This window comes from Onthophagus taurus, chromosome 11 (assembly GCF_036711975.1).
Source record: "Onthophagus taurus isolate NC chromosome 11, IU_Otau_3.0, whole genome shotgun sequence".
Taxonomy (NCBI): domain Eukaryota; kingdom Metazoa; phylum Arthropoda; class Insecta; order Coleoptera; family Scarabaeidae; genus Onthophagus; species Onthophagus taurus.
In genome coordinates this window covers 34,138,454-34,151,137 of record NC_091976.1, presented here as the reverse complement: position 1 = coordinate 34,151,137, position 12,684 = coordinate 34,138,454, and the positions used below count along the sequence as shown (strand labels likewise).

Genomic DNA, 12,684 nt, shown 5'->3' with positions numbered 1-12,684 from the left:
GTGGAAAGGAATGGCTGCGATAAAAAGAGTTAGGAAAATGCGTATCATAGTAGCTACTGCAAATCAGAATCAGTGAAATTATTTACTATCCGTGCAAAAAGTCAAGGCCCCTCACTTTAGAGATCGATGTCTTCGTAACCGCTCGATGGAAAAAATTGCTGTAAAGTTTATTGTAATCAGTGAACATTTCTGCGTATCACATGTTAATTTGGAAATTTTCGGGTCCGCGGTTTTACTTTTATCGCGAGTTAAGTGAAAAAAGTACCCGATTTTTGAGAGTGCCAGCAACTTTGTCTACTTTGCCATTTTTTCTCTCCAAAACTATTTGACGAAAAAATTTCAAATTTGAACTGGTGGTAAACCGATGTGTTCTTAATGTGGGGCATATTTTATTTTTTCGATATTCCATATAGTTTCGCGGAAAATCGCGGTTTAGTAGGATGCGGTTATTTCGAAAACGACCTGGCGAATTTCAACGCGGTTTTTACCAAAATATGTCAAATAACGCGGATTTTCGGATTCCGTTATCAATTTTCAAAAATAAGGCTCCCTAATTTTTTAAGAGCGATTTAATGGAATTACAAATTAAAGAGAAACAGAAATCAGCTATGCGGGGAGAGGAAGGTTCTGTCCAATCGGAACAGATGGTGCGTCCCAGACAGTACGTCGCGCCTTTATCTTGCCTACATAAAGAAATAAGGCGCGACGTCCTGTCTGGGACGCACTATCTGTTCCGATTGGCCGGAACCCTCGTCACCCCGCAGAGCTTATTTCTGTTTCTTTTTAATTTGTAATTCCATTATATCGCTCTTAAAAAAATAGAGAGCCTTAATTTTGAAAAACTGATAACGGAATCCGACAACCAACATTATTTGACATATTTTGGTCAAATCCGCGAAGAAATCCACCCAACCGTTTTCGACATAACGGCGTCTTACTAAACCGCGATTTTCCGAGAAACTGTATGAAATATCGAAAAAATAAAACATGTCACTCATTGAGAATACATCAGACTACCACCTGTTCAAAATTAAAATTTTTTCGTACGATAGTTTTCGAGAAAAAAAATCGCAAAGTTGATAAAGTTGCCCATTCCGTAAAAAATCGGGTACATTTTTCATTTAACTCGGGGTAACAAGAAAGCCGTGGACCCGAAAATTTTCAGATTAACATAAGTTACGTAGAAATGTTCAGTGATTACAACAAACTTTGTTGCAATTCTTTTTATGGAGCGGTTGCGAAGATATCGATCTCTAAAGTGAGGGGCCTTGACTTTTTGCACGAATAGTAGTAATCTATTATAATTCTATTTCACATCTTACTTCCATTTAGTCTATAAATTTAGTCTTGAGCCGTCTTCTAACCCTTTTCCCATATGCTTTCCTCTTTTTTTTATCACATTTGCCTAGTTTATTAACTTCATTCTGTCTCTCCTCGTCATTGTTCTGACACATCTTAAATATTTCATTCTTGCTGTCGTATCTGAGTATTGGTCCATATATTACTTTCAATTTATTTTTCTCAACACTTCTCTTTCAACGATAATCTTATTGTTCATAATATAACCTCAACGACTTAAATACTCTTTTAATTATTTCCGCTTCCTGTGTATCATTTACCTCCCAAGAATTGAAATGCTTCCACTTGTTTTATCTGTATTCCTTTTATTTCAATCTTAATCGCAATACGTTCTTCGCCTTTATCATAACTTTTGTCGTAATCTTGTTCATAGTTAACTCTTAATATGGTGGTGAAATAAACATGTAGAAAATTGTGTCACTGGAGATTTGAATAGTACATATGAAGTACTGCAAGTTCATCAAACACTTTCGTGATTGCATATTATTCCTTTGATAAAGTTAACGAAGCAAATTTATTCATAAAACATTTAATCATTAATTTTCTTCCTTCGAATTTGATTGATTGATTGCTTGATTACGTTACATCAACATAATTAATACTTTTAAAATTGTTTTGCTACATAATTTAGCACTGACAAACAACTTGTAACATAAATCCCCTATTATTATTTAGATTTATATCACCAAAAATAAATTAAAAACTGCCTTTATAATTGTATAACTCGTTATATAAAATCAATATTACATGTTACTCTACCTTATAAGGACCTTAATCCAACGCTTTCACTATTACAATATATTGTCACTCGTGAAATATACACGAGAGAGATTACGTATGATATATTTTAATCAAACTTTGCAAATTTTAATTGTTTTTTTAATATTTTTTTTAGAAAAAAGCGTTTCATTTTACATAGTTAATCAAGCTTGAATAAATTTAAATGAATTAAAAAACTGGCGGTTCTAATTACCGACGAATTCGATCGATTTAGATGTTATTTCAGCCGGTAAAACGTGGATTGTAGGGGTTCCTGTGTAATCTAATTAGGCCCTTATCAAGCGTACAATAAACCCTCATGTCAAATAAAGTGACCCGAACCGAACTTAGAGCTAAACGTAAAACAAACATAAACGGGAAAATTAATCTTACATCAAGAGATTTATTTCAATTTTCGTATTGTTTCGAATCGTTGTTGAGAATGAAACCGATCGATTAATTGCATAAATTGGAGAGAAAAAAAAATCAAAATAAAACGACACGACGCAGTTAAACCGGAGAGCGAGATTAAATGAATGTTTAACCTCGCCGGTCTCGTTGTAATGTAATGGCCAGTTGGCCAATTGGTATTTGTTTAAGTGCCCTCATATGTTGTTTCTCTAGCCTAGTTCTATAACGTTCTGGCTCAACTTTTTCGCGGAACGCGCTACCTACCTAATACCGACACTCAGAGTGGGAACGCGCCTTTGTTTTTCAATTCCTGCTGCACCGTTGCGCAAGAATCATCGACGATATGCACGTATTGCCGTCGTTGCGCAACTTTGCGTATAGTACGTACGGTTTAAAGGTAAAAGTTCCGCCGGCATAAATCTAAAACCCCAACGACATTCTTCGAATAACGTCGCGAATAATTCTAAGAAGAATTATAAAGAAACGCCGTCCGGTTAATATGCAATTGAACTCTTCTTCCCACACCGATGAAAACGGAAGACGTTAAAGAACGTTCGAGAAAAAAAGGGGACGTGCAACGATCGGCAAAAATCCCACGTTTACGAGTTTACTGCGCCAATAAAATCGCGCGAACGACGTGAAAGGAATTGTTGTAAAAGTCTTCTCCATCGTAAAAGTTGAGTTTTTAACGGGATCGGTTTTAATTTTAATTCGGTTCATCCCCTTATTCTTGTAAACCGCGACAATGTTATAGACACTCACTCGGAATGCTCGGTGCACTAAAATCGAAAATGTGGGCAGACCTTGACAGCAGTAAATAAACCCCGAGATGCAATTTATATGCAAACGATACGGGGATCCAGAGGGAGGAGTTAAAATTACTACGAGAGGTCGCCGTGGGGTACGCTAACTTATCGCCTTGGCCGTACATTTCACTTTTGCACGTTTTGTTCTCGTGATGGCGCGCAGAAAACTTTACCGAACTCGTCTCTGTTACAATTTCTTTATGTTCTAATTCTATTTTTTTTATATTAATGGAGTTGGGGGGAACGACCGGAAAAGAGGTCGCACCCCAAAATTTCGGCACCGCAATTCGTGGAAACCCCGCGGAAGGGCGCCACCGTTAGAGGAAAAACTACGGGAGAGTTGCCTAGCGACGTACCAGACGGTCCTGATCGATATTGCTGTGTACTGCAGCATCTTCAACGGATAATTTTTTTAATTTACACTCAATTTAGAATATTTTAAGCAAATTTTTCAATGAGAAACACAATAACTTTGTACCTCATTTATTGTTCGATACCTAAAGCGTCGCTTTCTTTCATAAAACCGATACCTATTGTACTTTTGAAATGGCTCTCTGCCATCGTCGTCGTTCTAGAGAGCAAAGCACTTTAGTAAAGGTTGTCGCACCCTCGGGTTTGGCACTGAAAGCCAGGCAACGACGTAGCCGCAGCCGCAGGGCGTTAATAACTACCCTGAAGTTGGTACGGTGGGTGGTAGAAGTAATTTACAGCGGCTTAAGTAATTGCTGCCCACAAATATACCCGCGCGCAATTCCAAATGCTACCCTCACAATAACTCACAATAAAAGAAATTTTAGTAAATCTTTATTTATATTGGATATATTAGTTTTTTTGGATAGATTGCGTAATTCCAAATCGACCAACGCGTTGACAAAATAAAATTATTAATGGCGCGATGTCGCAACTTCACTTCTTTGTATGTAAATCGGGCTAGTTTTCTCTTTCGGAGAGTAATACGGTTCGCAGAAACGGTTGCGTAAAATTGGGTTGCGTACGTTCTTGAAATTTGATATCGATGTGTCACAACGCCTTGATAATCTAATAACACTATTATTATTTCATTAACATTTATACTAAATCTACAGGGTGCCCATTATGTATGGAATATAGTATATATCTTGGTAGGTATCAACTTTATAAAAAAAACATTTTATACAAAACTTGTTTAATATTTTATTTGCCATAATAAGAGTGCATTTAATTGTTTTTAATTCAGAAAACAAATGAGTAACGAATAATAATTAAATTTTTTTAAATGGCAATGTATTCTTTCTTTAGGCTCATTTGATAGAGATTACTTTTCTCTTTACGATGGCGTAAAATTTTTGTATCCTTACATCAGAAAATTTTTGAGAAAAATGGAAAAATTGTTTATTAATAAAAATAATCAATAATGTTAATCTAGTCTAATTATTACTGTAAAATAAATTTACATACAAAATAAAACAAATAAACGAAAAATTAGTGTACATCTCCAATAATTCGAGGTTCTTCGAGGTACTTGACGATCTCGGATATCTAGATAAATATCTAGATTAATGTTATTAGTTAAAATTTCTCAATAAACAATTTTTCAAAAATTTTCTGATATAAGGATATTAAAATTTTACGTCATCGTAAAGAGAAAAAAAATCTCTGTCAAATGAGCCTAACAAAAGGGTACATTGCCATTTAAAAAACTTCAAGTGTATTCGTTGCTCATTTGTTTTCTGAAATAAGAACAATTGAATGCTGTCTTATTATGGCAAATAAAATATTAAACAACTTTTGTATAAAACGTTTTTTTATAAAGTTGATACCTACCAAGATATATACTATATTCTATACATAATGGGCACCCTGTATATTTTTTATTTTATATATACAGGGTGATTCACATAAGAACAGACACAGAGCAGGAACATGTAGAGGACAATAAATTAAGATGATTTAACGCAATTTATCTCTATGCTTAGTTGAAGGTGAGGAATTATAGGCCTTCAAAGTTGGATCTTAAATTTTTAAAACATTGAATATCTTCGTAATACATTAAGCTAGAAAAACCAAATTTGGTATACGTTATGAGTGTACCGAGGGTATTAATTGGTAGCAAGTTGAGAATAATTGAGGCATTTCAAAGGGTTGATTAAGGGATTCTTAAATTTTGACAGATTTTTTTACCTTTTGGTGGATTTAATACATTATTACCTCATTTCATGTGGAATTTAGTTCTAAAACTTTTTTTACTCTTATTATTTTTTAAAAAACATTGTCGTTTTCATAGAAAACTCAAAAAACTAAAGACACGTATTTCGTTAATGGTACTTAAAATCATTGAAAATTCAGTAGTCGGCTGTGAAATTCTACGTCAAACTTGACAAATAGGTTATGAAACCTTGTCATCAAATAACTTTATAACCTATTTGTCAAGTTTGACGTACAATTTCATAGCATATATACAGGGTGTCTCACGTAACTGGTTCGTTAGAACTTTTTTAGGTTTCACTATTCGTAGAGGTTTGAAATTTTGGTAGCATGGGTTGTTCATTCGAAACTTTCAATCTAAAATATTTTCAAGATGGCCACCACTTCCAGTCTACCGGAAGTAGACCACAACTTCGTTATTTTAAACGAAAAGCTATAGTTTTTATTACACCTTTCAATTATACATAAAAAAATATGTTGACTTTGATAAAAGTTGTTAATACCTACCATTTTTTGTTTTCGAGTTATTTTGATTTTAAGCTTTTTTTGGCAAATTTCACCATGCTCTTTAAAAGCCTATATCTCAGTTAACGTTCATTAAAAAAAACCTCTAAATTGGCACGATTACTCTTCAGATGTTGCCAAATAGATTGTCATTTCTTGTATCAGAGTATCTTATACAGGGTGGTCAAAAATTGAATTATTGTTTCTCCATATTCAATGGCTAGAAAGTCGAAAATTTTAAATGGAATACCCAGTATTTTTTTACCCTATCAGAAAGGGAATTTAATTCTCTACAAATTATCTATAAACATTCCTATACCTATTTGTTGTAGTTTCCTTGATATTGGGACATTAATCAAAGCATGCACGGAATGCGGGAAAACGTTTGATTTTTTTATTAGAAGGCAATGGAATTTTGACAGTTTTTGGTCCATATTTGTGTTATTGTTGTTGTTACTTACTTTTGATCACGAGTGAAAGTCATTGTATATCATGACAAATTATTCCAACGCCGATATTTTAAATTTGTTTTATATTCATGGCAATGGCCTCCACGATCTCCAGATTTAACACCATTGGATTTTTATTTGTGGGGTCACTTAAAAAATCAGGTGTACCATTCACCGATCAACACACGACAAGAGTTGCGTGATATAGTGATGCGTGCACTACGTACTATTGATGGCGACCAACTTCTACGGGCCACAACCGTAGAAGTCGAAAGAAGAGTTGAAAAATGTTTAATGGTGAATGGTCAGCATATCGAACAGTTTTAATTTTTTTATAATTTTAAGTTGTTGTTTTTTTATATGTTATTCATTCTAATTTCTGTTATTAAATTGTTGTTTTTCATTGTTTCATTTATTCGTTTTTCTGTTGGTTACTTTTGGTAAATAAAAGCCAGCAAGCTAAAGATTATTCAACCATAGTTAATTGTAGAAATAATAATTTAAATAAATTAAACGATGAACTGCCAAAATGTCTTGGCCTGCTAACAAAAACACAAACGGGCTTTGGGATTTTATGTCTGATTTTGATTAATTTTCCAATATCAGGGAAACTACAATAAATAGGTATAGGAATGTTTATAGATAATTTGTAAAGAATTAAATTCCCTTTCTGATAGGGTAAAGAAATATGGGGTGTTCCATTTAAAATTTTCGACTTTCTCGCAATTGAATATTGAGAAACGATAATTCAATTTTTGACCATCCTGTATAAGATTTTCTGATACAACAAATGACAATCTATTTGGCAGCATCTGTAGAGTAGTTGTGCCAATGCAGAGCTTTTTTGAATGATCGTTAGCTGAAATATGGGCTTTTAAAGACCATGGTGAAATTTGTCAAAAAACACTTAAAATCAAAATAACTCGAAAACAAAAAACGCTAGGTACCAACAACTTTTATCAAAGTCAACATATTTTTTTACGTATAATTGAAAGGTGTAATAAAAACTATAGCATTCCATTTAAAATAACGAAGTTGTGGTCTATTTCCGGTATACCGGAAGGGGTTATTTCAAACCACTACGAATAGTGGAACCTTAAAAAGTTCTAACGAACCAGTTACGTGAGACACCCTGTATATATATATAATATAATTCCTTAATTCTGAATGTCTAGACTTCTAATTCAATGAAAATATAGACGCAGGGCTAAACCCGAATGTTTCTAGTTCTAGATCTAGTGTTAGTTCTAGTTTTACACTAGCGCTGTTGCTAGAACTAACACTATACCTAGAACTAGAATCATTTGGGTTTAGCCGTCTTGAGAGACGTGCGGCTAAACCCAAATGATTCTAGTTCTAGGTATAGTATTAGTTCTAGTTTTAGTACAATAAAAATATGCAACACAGTGATATCTTATGCTAGTTAGCGCTACCTACCACTGTCACTAGAAATTCTTTAATTAATTATTTATTCTCTTTAATTCAATAAAAATATATAAAATAGTCATATCTAGTGCTAATTAGCATTGTCACTAAAAATAACACTAGACCAAGAACACTGCTAAGATGTTAGTTCTACTTTTCGTTTTGTAAAAATATACAACAATCTAGCGCTGAATAACAATTAAAACTAGAACTACCTTTATTTATACATCATATAGACAACTCGTGGAATACCTCGAGTTTATCTATAAACGTGGAATAGAGCAACTTGGGGAACAACCCGAGTTAGATTCTATCTATGAGTGCTAACATTTATATTTAAACATACAGATGTATAAATAGATAATCGAGGTTTTGCTGTATTTTCATGTTTCAATTTATGATGTATCGATTTTCTAAATATAGCAATGGGTGCGTTCCGGTAATAACTCTACTAAGCTGATTTGAAATGGAGTTGAGTGGCTTTAATTGCACCATGTGAAAGTTCTTGTCTAATTAAGACGCGAAGAGAGTTTTCTTAACACAATCGCAATTTTTTTGTTACGTTTAAAAGCGAACAAGAACAATGGGCTTATGCAACGAGGAATTATGTTATAAATTTGTCAAAAAGAACCTATACTTATCGGGTGTTTTCTCTTTAGTTTCGCCCATCTTCATTTGGAATGCATAACCCTAAAAAAAAGAGAATAAGTGTCTATTGTTGTGTCTTCTGATAATTCCGCCTCTAAACCGTAGTATGTACCGAGCAGGAAGCTAAAAACGACGGAGTCTACGTGATATGAGTACCGAGTCATCATCGGGAGTGCATTTCTAGGAACCGGCGCTTCTCATGATTTAGAAGTCATAATACCTTTGTCATTCAGTCATCGCCCGAAGCGGCGGTTTTTCATATGCGCGAGATGTTTCGATGACGTCATCATCGAATCCATCGTTCTTAGCGTGCATTTCGGTAAAGTACTGACCCCAAACAAAATGGAAAGTTTTCTGGTCGGGCCAGTTCTGTTTCTGGCTTCGAGGCACTTTTACTTTTTTGGGTTTTGGTGTTGACCTCCACCAAACTGACCGTACTTCTCCGAATCCCAGGCAGACGTCAAAACGCGTAAACAACCGAATGTGAACCCCACAACGACGTCGACGGGTAATCGAAAATGACCATCAAACGACCGTCCGCGGAGGTTGTTATTCTAACAACCGAGATGGTCTCGGAGAGTTGCAATGACAGATAGCAAAAAGGCGCTGTGGGGAAAAATCTCCCGGACGAGGTGGAACAATGCAATCAGATGGCCAGAACAGATTACTTTTGTGTACTCGCGGATCGCGCCGGCCCCAAGATTAATGGACGCCCGTTTGCTATCTGACGTGTGATTGATAATATCGGGCCTGTTCTACTACCCCTTGTACAGCAAGTAGAATACACGTAGATATTTCAGACTGACAGTGGCGTGGGCACTGTTAAATACCACTAAATACAACCGGCGCAATTCCTGCTGTGTTCAAAACAAAACAAAACCAAACTTCATATCTTAGTTATTTTATATTTGAACGTCAATTTTGATTTTTGTATCATCGAATGATTAAAAAAAAAATAAATGAGTTTGCGTCAATTTAAATGTAACAGGGTTCGTATAGGTAATTAATTCTCTTCGTCCCACGGGCGACTTACATCACGAAATTTCGTAACGCGAGATCGTTCGAGCGTGCCTACGAAGTCCGAGAGACACATAGACAAGGCACGCAACAACACCTTCGGTGGCTTTAATAGACTTTTTATTGAAAGTTATTTACCGGGCGGGCGCTTGCCGCCGCCGAGGGCATATCTCTCTCCCGGCCATTAAAATTCTTGCCCCCCCGCCGCCCGTTTTCTCAAGCCGTATCGAACTCATACGTTCAATAATTCTCTCAGCACCGACGTTTTGTTATTCTTCCCGGCGCGTATCCGCAAATCTGTAACATTATCTCGCAAAAGTCCGCGGGGCCTAATGATAGTGCGCCGCGGCGTTTATAAATTGCCTCCAGTCCCGGTTACTATACGCGGAGTGGAGCTCCGATGTTGTTCGTTCTTTTAAAGACCCCCTCGGCAATTAGGGGTTCTTCTCGTTGACAACAATGTACGCGGGTCGCACCGGTAATTTTACTGGCAAGGCCAATTCTCTTCATCGTCCATCCTGTCCTCGTTGATTAACACATGTGAAACAATTAAGGGGGGGCCTTTTTTTAAATGTCCCCTACCGGATTGAAGAGTTAAACGATCCATCCGGTTGCTTAATCATACCATCTGCTCAAATTAGAATCTAGATTAAGCGGACTAGAATTATTATATATCTATGTATATATTGTGAGCGCAATTAAGTATAATAAACAAACTTTTAATACTTTGTTTGATATCCAGTTTAAGCGCCTAAGTCTACATTTTACATTCATTTAGCAGCTGATCAAAATACTGGGTTCATCTGTTTAATATTATGTTGAGGGCTGACACAAGATTCTTATCGTTATCCTAGCATAACGTGATCATATCTACGTGGGCCCATAACTTGTTAGTCGGTAGGCTCTTCCTAAAACTGTTTTATCTCCTAGGATTCCCGGTATATACAGGGTGTCCCGCAACGATTGTACAAAACTGCATCAGCGTATTCTATGATCAAAAATAGACATACAGTAGAATCTAACAGGACTGCTACATCCATTGTTGTGACAACCTGCCCGCAAACTACGTCATACCATTTGCCACGCCCAGCTCTATGCGTTTGCTGTGGTTTTAGAGGTTATATCGTAGACGTATTCATATTATTTTTGAAGTTTTATCTTTTTAGACGTATTAATGTCTATCATGTAACCTCTAAATCTCTAAAAACACACAGCAAACGCATAGTACTGAGTGACAGTTAACAGGGCGTGGCAAATAGTGTGACGTAGAGTGCGGGCAACCAACCCGTAGTGGGCTACAAAAATACAATGCATGTAGCAGTCCTGTTAGATTCTACTGTCCTTGGTCTAATCAAAAAAAATAATAATACTTCACGAAATTATTATTTTACTATTTAATTTAATAAAACTATTAAGTATGGCTCCTATTAATTACTCCAAGGAAGAGATGGCGGATATGGTGTATTGTTACGGACTAGCTGATGGAAATGCGTCGTTAGCAGCTAGGTTCAAAGGCGCAAAGGTTCCCGAACAGACGATTGCCTAATAGTCACACCTTTAGCAGACTATTTCTCAGATTAAAAGAAACGGGAAGCGTAACCCACAGCCATTCCACGGAGAGACATTACACAAGGCCGGTGGAATTAGAAGAAGCACTTTTGAGAAGAATTTCTGCACAAGAAAACATTAACAAAACAACCGTTCACCGCATTTTAAGGGAGCAGTTGCTTATCATTACAACACCGTTCAAGCTCTAACAGAAAATGATGGCGAAAAAAGAGAGATTTTTTGTAGGTGGGCCATACAGGAAGAGGTAGTAAACGTCGATTTTCCCATAAACATTGTATTTACGGATGAAGCAACATTTACTCAAAGCTGAATTTTTAATATTCATAATGCGCACGTTTGGAGTGATGAAAATCCCCATGCAATACTATTAACTCATCATCAGTGGCGATTCAGTGTTAATGTATGGGCTGGAGTTATAGGTGATCAGTTATTAGGTCCATTTTTTCTTCCAAAGAGATTGACAGCCGATGCCTACATACATTTTTTACAAAATGATCTTACAGAGGCATTTGATGAATTACCTCAACAAATTCTAGAAGATTGCTACTTTATGCACGATTATGCACGCGCTACTCGAGCATACTTAAATAACAGATTTGGCAATAAGTGGATTGGCCGAGGAGGGCCACCTCGTTCACCAGATTTAAATACGTTAGATTTTTGGTTTTGGGGACATTTAAAACAAATTGTTTATTCTGAAGATATTCAAAATGTGCAGGATTTGAAGAATAAAATTAGTAACGCATTTGACACAGTAAAACAAATTCCTGGTATCTTTGAACGCATTAGAAGTTCATTTAGAAAACGTATCCGTTTGTGTTTAGAAGTAAATTGTGCGCAAATTGAACATTTATTATGACATGAATCTTTTCCAATTTGTTAAATATTCGTTGTTTTTATGCTGGTTGAACGATTTTCTTCGACAATCTTTGTTACTTGTTTTGTTAAATTATTAATGAACTGTATTAATTAACTTAATATTAGGTTTGTTCGAGCAGCGGCAAAACCCAAGGTTTATAGAACACAAGGTTACCTCATTCCCTATGCCTCTGTAGTATCGAGTATTACCCCGCAAATTGACGTCACTGGTTCGATACAGTCAGAATAAAAGATAGCCTATACGTGCCTATACTGTGGTACAGTCTATATAAAATATTTAAACCTCGCATCGTGTTGTGTTGTTCATAGAACCAGCTACGTCACTGACCCACCTTGCCTCTCAGAGGAGGAGAATCGGTATTGGGTAACCTTATGTTCTATAGACCTTGGGCAAAACCAATCTGCAAATTGGGAGACGTATGCGCGGTATGGTAACGGTGTTCGAGCAGTAAATAAATCCAGAATTGTGACTTTTTCGACTACCAGTCGTGTGTTCGATCAGAATTTAGGATTAGTTGGGTACTGGTTGGGTATAGTTTTTACAATTTGCTGACTTTCGAAAAATTGTTGACGGATTGTGTACTGTCATGCGCAGTGGATACTTTGCGAGTTTGTTGGTAATAAACGTAACACGTCGAGAGGGCGACACAATCGATTTATATTTGTAAACACAA

General features: G+C 36.0%; 1 protein-coding gene across 3 annotated transcripts in view; it reads left to right on the top strand.

The window, feature by feature from the left end:
* The window catches only part of LOC111414537 (SH3 and multiple ankyrin repeat domains prosap), a 96,963-nt gene that overhangs the window by 25,301 nt on the left and 58,978 nt on the right, over positions 1-12,684 (top strand). The gene's annotated exons all lie outside the window — the stretch shown is intronic.